General features: G+C 44.0%; 1 pseudogene; it reads right to left on the bottom strand.

Moving 5' to 3' along the window:
• Positions 1–3640: 3640 nt before the first annotated feature.
• Positions 3641–6828, bottom strand: LOC125524533 (annotated as a pseudogene).
• Positions 6829–12930: the final 6102 nt, after the last annotated feature.

Genomic DNA, 12930 nt, shown 5'->3' with positions numbered 1-12930 from the left:
TTGTTATTCCGAAATTATTTCTGGTAAAAAGGGCTTTAATCTATTAGCAATAACTTTAGAAGCAATTTTATAAATGACGTTGCACAAACTTATTAGTCGGAAATTACCAAGCGAATCAGCATTGTTGCATTTTGGAATTAGAACAATTACCGAGTCGTAGAAACCTTCTGGAATGTCATGGCCCATAAGAAATCCTTTTACAGCAGCACATATGTCTTCTTCCAGTAGGTCCCAATGTCTTTGATAAAAGAGTGGCGGGAAACCATCAGGCCCGGGGCCTTAGTAGGTCCCATTTGGAAGCAGCCTTGATTTCATCATTTGTGTACTCTCGACACAGGGCTTCATTTATTTGTTCAGTAACTTTCTTTGGTATGGCTTCAAGTACTGCATCAATTGAAACTGAGGGTTCAGAGGTGAAAAGTGAGGTATAGAAATCATATACCATGCCTTTGATGCCCTCAGGGTCTTCACATCTAGATCCATCATCTTTACGAAGGAATTTGATTCTGTTATTTCTTATTCTTGCTGAAGCTCGAGCATGGAAGAAGGAGGTATTCCGGTCTCCTTCCCTGAGCCATTCTACCCTTGACCGTTGTCTAGCCATGATCTCTTCTCTTTCAAACAACTCACTCAGTCTCTTCTTTATATCTCTTTCTTCGTCTGAGTTGTTGCTCACAATATTATTTCTACGAATACTAGTTAGCCTTTTCTCTAGTTTCCTTATCTCCTTTTTAACTGAGCCAAAAGAGACTCTGCTCCACTCTTGCAAGCTGCATGACAATTTATTAAGAGCATACCATGTGTTATCTATAGAAGTAATGCCTCCTTTGTGCACCTTCCAATATTCCTCAATCATATGATCATAATCAGAGGCTCTCATCCATGCTGCTTCAAACTTGAAGGACTGTTGGATTGGTTCATTGTGGACCTTTTCATCTCTTCTCGCTATTGTCACCAAAATGGCATAATGATCCGAAGTGGTGGTGATGATGTTCTCTACTGTGCAATCGTCAAAAATCTGCATGAAATCCCCATTGGCAACAACCCTATCCAATCTGACCCTGGTATTACGTTTGCCCTCTTGTTTATTGGACCATGTGAATTTAGGACCAATGTCGCCCAAATCTACCAGGCCACAATCATAAAGGCACTCCCGAAACATCATCATCTGGTTATCATTTCGGTTCATTGCCCCCATGTGCTCCTCTGTACTCAATGCTTCATTGAAGTCACCAGCACATATCCACGGTCCTGACCAAGTTGTTCTTAAGAATCGAAGCCTGTCCCAAAAAATATGTCTTAATTTCTTTCTTGGTTCCCCATACACAAAAGTTTCTCTCCATTCAATGCCCTCTTCTAGTTTAACAATGATGTCAATAATCTTCTTGGAGAAGGCTTTCAAGGTGACTGACAGGGAAGAGGCCAAATAAAGAACCAACCCCCCCACTTAATCCATCACTACTTACAGCATAAGAACCAGTAAATCCCAGTGACCACATGAAGTTCCGTGCTATGGAATCCCTCATCTTCGTCTCGGATAAGAAGAGGAGGGAGGGACGATGTTTTTTCACGAGCCATCTTAGCTCGCCCACCGTCGCGTCCGTCCCCAAGCCGCGACAGTTCCAACATAGCAGGTTCATTGCGTGTGGCGGGGCTGCCATGCAGCCTCCGCCTGATCCGCCGATCCTGTTAGGAGAGCACCTTGTTCCATTTTTAATTCTTGTGTGAGTCACTCAGAGCATCATCAACACTGGTTGCTAGAGATGGAGTAGGGTAGGCATTGTTTGCGTCCTGCCCTAATAAGATTAATGGCAGGTTTGGGGCCTCAAGGATTTTCTTGTCTCCCGAGGCCTGCGTCTGCCCTTTCAGTCTATACACCTTCACGTGTTTCCTCTTCTGCCCAGTGATCTTTGCACCACCTAGTTGTGCAGAAAACAACGCTTTACTTGCTCTGTCCTCCTCCGTCTTACCTTTTTGTTTGTAGATTTGCTCCTTTTGTTTCATTGGCGATGTAACCTCATCGAGAGCCCCGATCACCTCTATCTTCCTTTCCCGTCGTTGGATTTTCGAGGGACAATTGAATCCCCATTTTTGTCTTCATGATATGTGCTTTTGCCACTTGACTGGGAACTAGGTCCAGATCTGTACATTGAGGCATACTTCTTTTTGTCCTCTTTAAAACACAGTCTATCAGCATTGTATGGTAGCTTTCCTTCCTTATCTCTCTCCCCAGGTGTTGGGCATTCCAGAGAGGAATGGCCAATTATACCACAAGAGAAACAATAATGGGGAAGCCTTTCATATCTCACCTCATATATTTCTATTGCCTTGTGTTTCTGTGAGAAAGCCGTGACCCATCACCTCAAAGGTTGAGTAACCCCAACTGAGACTCTAACACGCAAGCAATTCCCGGATGCTCTACCTTGTTCATCCACATCAACTTTCTCCACCTTGCCTGGTTTGGCTCCCAGATATTCCACCCATGTTTTATTCATCAATTCGAACAGAGGGTTCATTATCCTTGCCCATAGCATGACTCTGTCAAATGTCACCTCTGATGGCTTTAGAGTCTGATCAAAATCGTTAAGCAAAACAGCATGTTTCCCTACTGTCGATGGCCCCCCATCTTTAACTATTTCTTTGTCTGATTGGGAAGCAAATTCTACAATGAATGTGTTGTCTGCTACTGGTTTTGCAGTCAATCCCTTTGGATTACCCCATGCTGGCCTTAAAGCAGACATGATTGTTTGAATATGCAAAATATTGGGGGATAATACCTTGCCAATGAGTGCCCATTTCAGGCTTACCAAGTCTTCTTCATTTTCATCTTCCAGTATGACCGCCTCTGCTTCTTCAGAAGTGAGATTGAGGCGCTTCAGCAGCTCTGCCATGTCCTCTTCCATAGCCGCCCCATCTACATGGCATCTCTTCTCCTTCTCCTTCAGATCCGCCAACACCACTGTCTGGTCCGCACTTGCTTCGTTCCCCTTTGCAGCCTCCATGTCGCCGCTTCCGGATCCCACCATTTGTGCTCCCCCAAAATCAAGCACCGACACACAGCCAAGGGCGGGTGGCAAAACCGATCTATGCTCCCCAAAATCATGTCACCCCGAACCACAACCAGTGAATGAAATCAGGGAGCGGAGGAGTTGGATTCGGGATTGGAAAAGCAGATCTTGCATGGGAGACTCACCAGGGTGGAGATTTGATTTGGTCAACTCCACCAGATGGAGCCTAGCCCTAAGTTCGTTCATCGCCAGAGCAGACGAGAGAGTTCTTACGGGAGGCAGGAAGGCCACGACAACATTTGCTGGGTCGACTTTGATGGCTCCCGCTGAACATAGCTGACCATGAGCAGAACAGTGCCGTGCGCCCCCGGAGTTATGTTATACGCTGCCAGAGTCTAACAAATCTTATATTTTTTATTGGTGAAAATTCCCCTTTAAATTTTTTTAAGGGGTGTATTGAAACGGTCTAACAATTGTAGAAAAAAAGTTGGCTTAAGATAGATAACATCGGGAAAGGAATTTTTTTATCTGCCGGAGTAAATTGTATGGGGGAGTTCACAGTTTATGAGACCAACATTTTTATTTGAATAACACATATACAAGACATCTTTTTAATATAATTCATCATAGTACAAGTAGGAGCAGTTCTGGACTCAAAATAGGAAAAACAATGTGTTTGTCGACCTCAACAGCTAGCTATTTATTTCTCCTTGGATGGATCAAGGACGTGCCCCGCGAAGACAATAGCTCCGGTCGCCTCCTCCACTATGTAGTAGGCAAATGGATGGTCGGCAATGAAATCCACCTACGGAGGTGTTGGAGGTGACGGAGGCCTTGCGCATCCAAGAGCCCCGACCAACACGGTGACAGCGGCGGCTTCAGTCCCTTCCTCATTTACCTCGACAACAGCCTTGTGGATGACATCCCCCACCACTATCGGCAAGCCAGAGCCATCGTCCTCCACCATGTCAGATAGGTTGCCATGCTCACAGAACGGCAGCTCAAGCCCTAGCTTCTTGAGCACGTCGACGATGCTGCTATGGAAGGACAGCTTGAACTTTGGCATGCGGAACTCGCGGAGGGCGATTTGCTGCTCCGGCAGGTGGTCGTGCAGGAACCCAGGTCGGGACTCAATCGTGTCCAGCAGCCCCCACAGGCCGTCATGGGCATCCGGGAGAAATATGCACATGGAGAACTGCGTGTACCTAGTACGATTGGAGCCGGAGAACACCGACGGAGCAGCACACTAGGATGGATCACTAGTAGAAAAGGGGGCAAAGGTCCAGGCCGGGTCAGCCCATTAGTTCCGGTTCAGTCATGAACCGGGACTAATGTGAGCATTGGTCCCGGTTCATGCGGCTAAGGCATTAGTCCCGGTTTGAGGCACGAATTGAGACTAAAGGGTGCGGTGCCCTTTAGTCCCGGTTTGTGTCTCAAACCGGGACTAAAGGTCCCATTTTCAAACTCTACCACCCCCCCCCCCGGTGGATCGCCTTTTTTGTTTTGAAAAAATCAAAAGAAAATGATAAAAACTTCAAAAAATAAAATCCTTCGAGAGGTAATTATATTACTACATCTACTAGTTAGGAAATTTTAAAAACTTAAATTTGGACATGTTTTGCAAAAAATGTAAAACGGCTATAACTTTTGCATACGATGTCAGGAAAAACGTATAATATATCAAAATGTTCAGAACGAAAATCCGCTTCCGATTTTTTGACGGCCTATGGCCTGTTTGCAAATTTTTAGAATCCTCAAATTCTAAAAGGAAAAAACGTTATGCTCAAATTTCAGTTTTTTTTTGAATTTTTGTTAAATCTGGTCAAACTATGGTCAAACTACTTATTCAAAAAGTATTAGTGTTACTAAATAATTATTCAAGAAATATTAGTGTTACTAAATAATTATTTCACTTTTTTTGGATCTTGGTCAAATATGGTCAAACCGTGGTCAAACAATGGTCAAACTACTTATTCAAGAAATATTAGTGTTACTAAATAATTATTTCAGTTTTTTTGAATTTTGGTCAAATCTGGTCAAACTACTTATTCAAGAAATATTAGTGTTACTAAATAATTATTGTTTTTTAGAACAATAGTTTCAAACTCAAACAGTGAAATGTGTGACTTCATGCTCAAGCTAAATTCCTGAGGGTTAATAGAATTGACATCTTACTATTGTCAGGAAAACAACAAGTGCAGACTTGGAAACGAGGGAGAATAGAACCCGGAAGTTAAGCGTGCTCAGGCTGGAGTAGTGAGAGGATGGGTGACCGTTCAGGAAGTTAGATGATTTGAAATGATGAGGGGTGATTAGAGATTAGAGGTTAAAATAATTCAGAAATTTGAAAATAAAAAAATTCAAAAAATTTTCATAAAATTTCCTTTGGTACCGGTTGGTGTTACTAACCAAAACTAAAGGTGGACCTCCAGCCAGCGGCCACGTGGAGGGCCTTTAGTCTCTACTAGTGGATAGACGTTGCCTGCCCAAGGATCAGGCTTGTAGCGGCTGTCAAATGCATTACCAGTGTAGCCAGTCCGACCATGGAACATGGGGGAGGGCGATATATGGTGGGTTAGGAGGGTGGCCAAACCGACCAAGTGCACCATTAGGATATGGCCTGGGATAGCCGTACGGAGAGGTAGGTTTGCGGAATGGAGGAGTAGGATAGGGACGATGACGGAAGTATGGTGGGGGTCCGGTGGAAATATAATTTGCAGACCGACCCCCACGGTTGTATGCAGCCCTCACATGGGGATGGGCGTAGGGAGCATCATGGTCGCGGCCGCCATACTCACCGGGCTGATCAACACGGTCATGGTTGTAGCAATGAGAATCAACACGGCCCATATAAGGAGGAGGATGCGCATGTTCCTTGTGATCAGGCACCGCCATTTTGTACCGGAGTTTGAGTACCTTGAACCCGTCGTGCACAGCGACGAACTGCGACATTGTACTCTGCATGAAGGGCACGTCGACCTTGCTGCGGTCGAGCCGGTAGAAGGGTTCGTGCATGGTGTCCCTCTTGTCGAACGCCTGGTCCTCCCACTTGCCCTTAAAGTACACGGCGTTGCCGAGGACGACCCGAGTTATTGCCGGATTTATCGATCCTTTGGGGAGAACGTTGCGGATGAGGTTCTTGGTCACCTGAGCCGCCCACGCGTTGATCTGGCCACGCGCTTCCTCCGGTGCGCCCCGGAAGTTGACGGTGCTTGCCTCGGCCTTGTACGTGCCCACGACGGCCTCGCGGAAGGCCGGCTTGAGCGGCCGCGACAGGTCGCTCCACACGCCGCACGCGAACGCCACACGAGGACCGCCCGAGGTGGACCTGTCCTGGAGCGCGTCCGCCGCCATGCGGGACACGAAGCTCTCGAGCTCGCCACACGACCGCGCGCGAGGATGCGGAGGATCCCGTCCAGCGTGGTGTCCCTGGCGCCGGCGGCCAGGAGCGACAGAGCTGTGTAGATGGACAGCGGCGAGAAGACGAGGTTGGTCCTGGGGTTTTCTTCCGCGAGGCGCTTGCTGAGGCCGGCGGCAAGCTGCGCCAGGGCAGAGCCGGACTGCGGCGACTTCTTGGTCGGCCAGTCCATCGTAGCAGAATCCATCAAAGCCGCTCGCAGGAGACGTAAGTACAGAATCGTTCGTGGATAGTTTGCTTTGCTTGGCCAGTATATAACGGAGACGTAGGGCATCCGATCTGATTTGGATTTGGATTCGGTTCGGTTATATGCTTCGTTCTTTCCTTTTGTTTGACCGTCGAACGTACGTCGGTTTCACGTGATGGCTAATATGGACTAGTTTGAGTTATTACCCAGCTAATACGGCCTCCCTGCATCTCTCCTAGCTTTCCTTTTATAGTACTAACTTTGCCCGAAAATACGAAGAAGAAAGCGCACTCAATATGCAAAAGAAAAAAGTAATTAAAAAATTTCAAATCTTTTTCGGTACCAAACATAATCAAGTATTGTAGTCGTATAAAATGATTCCTCACAGAATGATTTCCTTTGCATCCTGAGTCGAAGATTTGGCAAAAACCGCTATATACAAATACTATACACGCTATATTGTCATCATAAATTTGTCTTTTCTGCCCTAAAGTCAATAGGAATCACTTCTTGACCAAACTTTTTATACGAGTACAATACCTAATCATCTTTGATTCCAAACAAGATTTGGATTTTTTTAACTTTATTTGAATTTCTATTTTTTTTGCACATATAGGATGCGCGGGTACCCGAGAGCACCAAGTTCCCGTCCTAACTTTGCCTCAATTTGGTGGCGCCCGTGTCTCCCTTCCTATACTATTTTTTTAGCAAATGTTTGTACATTTTGTGTTAGAGTTTTTTGGGTCATGTGATGCATAATATTCTTGTCCAGTTTCATCGATGCAAAGTTTAACATATTTAGAGACATTACAACCGCGCATCCTCCCAGCCCTCTCATGCCATCAAGACTTCTGGCCATCAGATCTACGAGTTTAGAAATTTTCAGCCGTTGGATGGATTTGCAAAAGACCGTGAGTGTTCGCTGCTAATAAAAGATGGCTATATGAGCTGGGCCGCTGCTCCCGTGACAAAATTGACGCTCTGCTATTATTTGGGCCTGCTGGGCTTTACATGTGCAAGCGACCAACGACAAAAAATAGCGCAGAGTTCGCAGCTGCACGTCTCGCTCGTGGGCCAACCATTCCACGAAAAAAGATAACATAGCCTGGCAGCGGCTCCATCTCGTGGGTGGACGAACCTATCTATACGAGGCGAGCGACCTAACTCCTCGCCGGGCGGGAGTCAAGATGGCAACGGGGACGAAACCCACCGGGTTTTGCTTGCCCAAACCCATCCCCACGAGAAAATCGCAAACCCGTCCCCGTCCCCATCAACGTGCGCGGGGTTAAGTTTTTGCACGTCCCCTAAACCCGTCGGGTTTTCAAAACCCACGGGGAACCCGTCCCCACGAGCAGTCAATGAAAACAACAATATTTGAAAGAAAAACATGAGCATATTACAGCAGCAGGCGACGGCTGGGGGGCCTAGGTTTAGGTTTAGGTGTTGTGTTGGGCGGGATAGAGAGGATTGAAGAGCGAGCGACACTGTAGCGACCGAGCGTGGGGTTAGTTTGTACTCCAGGGCCTCGACGCTATGGGGCTCAGCTGCTCGGGCAATGTGGCTTTGGTCCAGTTGAGTGAAGATGGATAGGTGCATGCTAAATAACGTATTTTGGCGGGTGTTGTCGGGTTTTGGGTTCGGGTAGTACTCAAACGGGTTTAAACCCGCGAAACATATCGGGTTTTATAATGTACCCACGAGCAGCTCCGCGGGGATAGGAAGTCGCCCATCCCCGTCCCCTAATAGGGTAAAAACCCGCGGGGACGCGGGTTTCGGGGCCCCATTGCCATCTTGAGGCGGGAGAGTCCATACCCGGTTCTTGCGATTCGAGCGAGAGGATCTCCTGGTTATTATCCGTGTCATCTTACTATGTGTGCTCAGCCTGCTGTGCAGGGTGTCTACAGTTGGATGGTATTGTTTTGATCCATCACTACGATTGGGATCTTAATCTTTATCCAGTTGGGGAATTTTTGTATCATGATGGATTATTCTGTCGAGGGGACTGTTCTAGGAATCCGAGGGAGCCATAGTTTCGCATAACGATGGCATATGGAGCAACTTCTTCTATCTATCTTTTTGGACAACGAATTTACATGCTTCCGAATACTCTAACTGAAAGTATTCCTTTCATTATATGACAAGCACGGTGAATTCCAGATTACTTATTGATTTGAAGAAGTATTAAAGCAGGTACTACATACAGGCATATATGAGGTATCCACACCAAAATAAAGTCAAGTACATCATGGATTGGATCCATACCCATCTTGGCCATGAACCAATATTCTCTCAAAATCTTGGTAAATATTCTTTGTTGAATGAAGAGTACTTGAAAAAGGAACAGTGATTTGGTCAGAGTTTTTGATCTGATCATGTATTGTTGTGGCAACAAGCGCTCCCTTCACTGTAAACTTCCGTGTTTTGTCATCAAGACGATGTTAAAATGCAGTCTATGCGCGCGTGTGTGCGTGCACATATAGCACTTAGCGTTTCCAAATGGTTATTAGTATAATTGTTATTGGTATTTAATAAGGACGTTTTGCTGTAAAAGGAAAATAATCCGTTCCTATTCTGTTCCTACTTATTGTTTCTGCTATTAATTTGTGTTAGAATAAGCATTTCTAAAGGATTTTGTTTGTTACATTCATCATTTAAACATTTGGTAATTGATTATGTGTGTTCCAAAAGGGGGCAATTAGCTGTCTGGAGTTAAGTCCTAGGAGGGGTGAGAGATGCAAATCAGGAAAACTATACGCTGCAAGGTCTGTTCCTTTTGCTAACTGCACAGATCAATTTACATGAACGATTGCTGGTGAGGGAATTCTCATGGAAAATTCAATCTGTGGCTTTGGCTCTTATTTTAAATTTCAGGATAGATGTAACCTTGAAAATGATCATACGAACCAGCATAAATATTTATTCAATGATCTGAACATTACATATCATGTAGCACCCTTAAATCGTGAGTTTGCTGAAGTTATTTGTGTTCATTGTGTTCCTGGGCAATTAGCTGACATGACTTAAGTATTAGGTAAGTATTATTCTTTTAAGAACAAGTACCAGTGCAATGCTTGGTAAATCCAGAAAGTTTAGTTTGTTATTATGTTTCAAACGAAAAAGATGACCTCAGTTTATATTTAGTTTTCATATTTTTTCCCATCATATATTTACACAAAACAAAATTATTTTGATTCATCATGAATTTGTACTCTTCCAACCCTTATTATATGGGTAATAGAGGGCGTGGCAACGCGCGCCATCATGGTCTAGTAAGTGGTAGGGTCCGCCTCCCTTCACCACCCGATCCAACTTCCATGGAAAGTCGTTATTCGGAGTGTTTGATCATCATGACAAAAAAGACCATGTAACATTTTTCCCAGCATATACCAAACATCGCTGAAGCATTTCATCCTGAAAATTTTAGAGGCAACCCCAATTAATATCACATTGCTAGGATGGAATCGTAGAGGACTACAGAACGGATGATCGGAAAAGAGGGGCCATGCAGAATGGATATAAACTAGAAGGGAAAGGTGTGCCTTGCCACTCTTTACTGAATTACATTGTAATGGTATTGAGGGCTTGCAACATCATGTTTTATTATAAACCAAAATCGTAGAACAAAAATCTTTTTCTTCTAACAAATCATAAAATATCAACATATTTCGACCGGTTAATTTCTTAGATATACTACTGTACATCAATGCATTGCTGGATGTCAACAATTGTGTTGAAAGGGCTTATACCATTGCACTATATATAAGGGTGTTTTATGGCCTTGCAAAGGATTAACTGCTGAAGAAGTGTGGATAGCTACGTTCAAAGTATATGTGTTGGTATTTGCAAATGCAAATATGTTTATGTGAACCATGTTATTTCAAAGGCTCTTCTAGTGTAATTTTTGTTTATACACATGATGCATTCAAGTAAATAACCTTATAATAAAATTAAAATTTAATTGCGAGGAAAATGTGAATAAATAACTTGGCAGATTCTTCCAACAACGAGATCAATGAAGGCTTTCCAAGATCCAATAAACAAATGATACTACTTTAATCACAATTTGAAAGTATGATCTTATTTAAATGTTGATGGCTTTGATAAAGTGAACATAACAAATAAAATGGACATGAAACCAACAAATTGTGGTACATGTCAAGTTGATAGATTTAAATACATGTCAAGTTGCACATGCGTACAATATACACAGTAAAGACCCATCAAAACTAATTTGTTCTTCTGCTCAACCAACACTCACAAATAGTAGAATTTAGTGCTTCACTTTATTACAGAGAAGAGTTTCACTTGTTCGAACAACCAAGTCAAAGCACAAGGAACTTGTCATATCCATCATTTGGAACAACTTGCAAGTTGTGGGTTGTATGATATAGCAGCTTTTGATGGCATGTTTTTCTTTTGGACTCCATTTACTGCCAGGGAATGGTAGCTCTTATTCATTAAGCAACTAAGAGATAAACTCTGGAAAGAAGATCGTTAGCCAACATATTCAGCTCCAGTAAGATTGTACAGCCACCAGTTTGCAAATAGCAGGAAGTGTGCAAAGATATGAGTATCTATACATAAAGGGAAAATGAATAAAAAGCTACATGTGCGGTCATTTTATAGAAATAAAATACACACATTTGGAATCACGAGTGTCAAATATTCATAGGACAACATTTCGGTAAGCTTGTTCTGCCCTTTGGACTGGAAAATCTACGCATATTGTTGTGCAAGCCAAAAAAATATGTACCGCCAAGTACGATAGTAGCTATTGAGAGAAAAATGGTTGACTAACAAATGTAGTGAAATAATAAGAAAGAAAATCATCTCAAAAAGGAAAAGATAAGGAATTATCATTTCTCAGCAACCTTTTCTAAAAGAATCAGCTACTTCAGTTTATTCCAGTGCACCAATTTAATTGTTCTACTCACTGTCTTTCTAAAGGGCCTTCCATTCTCTTGTTTGAATCTCCCTCTGGGTCGCAAAGCCAAACCATTCATGCAACCTTTTTTTAATTCTAATATAGAGTACTTTTTTTTGCAAAAAGATCATATCTATTATAATGATTCACCGGAAGTACAAAACACCTCAAACATAATAAAAATTACATCCATGGACCACCGAACGACCATTGCCGCCGCCAGAACGAGCCGCCAACGTGCCGCTGTCGCCGCTCCCATACCGGAGCTGGCCTGACCTTGACGATGACAGCTAAGAAGTCTTTGTGCACGTGCCCCTAAGGACCAGCTTCCCAGAGCCGCATTCGTCGTTGTTGAATCCTTGAATAGATCTGAAGAATTTGATACCAAATATCGCCATTGCTTACGCATGGCGAGAAACCCTAAGCTCGCCGCCCCGAGGAGCTGGCAGGAATCTACGCCGCAACTCCATCTAATCCATCCCAGCAAACGAACTTGAGGAGGATCGGAGCCCGAAAGACTGACTCGAAGAAGAGGCGCCCCCATCCGTCCAAACGCCGCCCCTGCGAGGACTAAAACCCTACCAATTTACTAGCTGGAGACAAGGCCCCAGAAATTCCCTCCCGCCGGCCGTCGGAGTGGCAAGTGGAGGGGAGGCGAATCCACGGGCTCGCCGGTGAAGATCGAGGGAAGGAAGGCTTTCCCTAGTAGCCTTACGAGAGGGGAAAGAAGTTGCGACTTCTAATATACTTGCCCTTAAACATGGACATGATTAATCATGTTTAATATTAGATGAATAGCTAATTGCAGTAGTGAATATAACCATGTTTGGTTGAAAAATTGATTGACTTGCATTATGTTGGGCACAAATCCTTCAAATCATTTGGAGCATAATATCCATACATTAACATCCCATTTCTAACTTTAATGTAGTAGCCACCTCATGCAAATCCGCTAAAAGAAACACGTAGGCAACTCAAATTTTGTACAACCCCAAGGATTAAATATCTAATTTATACTACTTCTCCAATCTTAGAAAACATCACAAAAATAAGTAGAAGGGACGGTAGACATCACCGGGCTGGTGGTGCCATGGCTCAGATCCATGAATTACGATAGGAAGTCTTATGATATTTCAGACCGAACCCTCAAAAGGGCTCAATCCCTCAAAAGATTCCTTTTTGAGGTGTTAAGACGCACTGAGCTGAACTCTCATTTCCTTTAACTCCTCCCATTTTTGGAGAAGTGTTGGTTGTCTATCAAATTTTAGCATCCCAAAACAAGTCTCAACAAAAGATTCCCTCAAGGTTCTCTCTCTTGCACGCGGCTGCCTCTCTCTCTTGCTTGGCCGCCTCCAAGCGGGCGCCGCTCTGCCGTGTTACTCTCCTTTGACGA

This window comes from Triticum urartu, chromosome 7 (assembly GCF_003073215.2).
Source record: "Triticum urartu cultivar G1812 chromosome 7, Tu2.1, whole genome shotgun sequence".
Lineage (NCBI taxonomy): Eukaryota > Viridiplantae > Streptophyta > Magnoliopsida > Poales > Poaceae > Triticum > Triticum urartu.
Note: the sequence above shows the minus strand (reverse complement) of the source record. Positions and strands in the feature narration are given on the sequence as shown.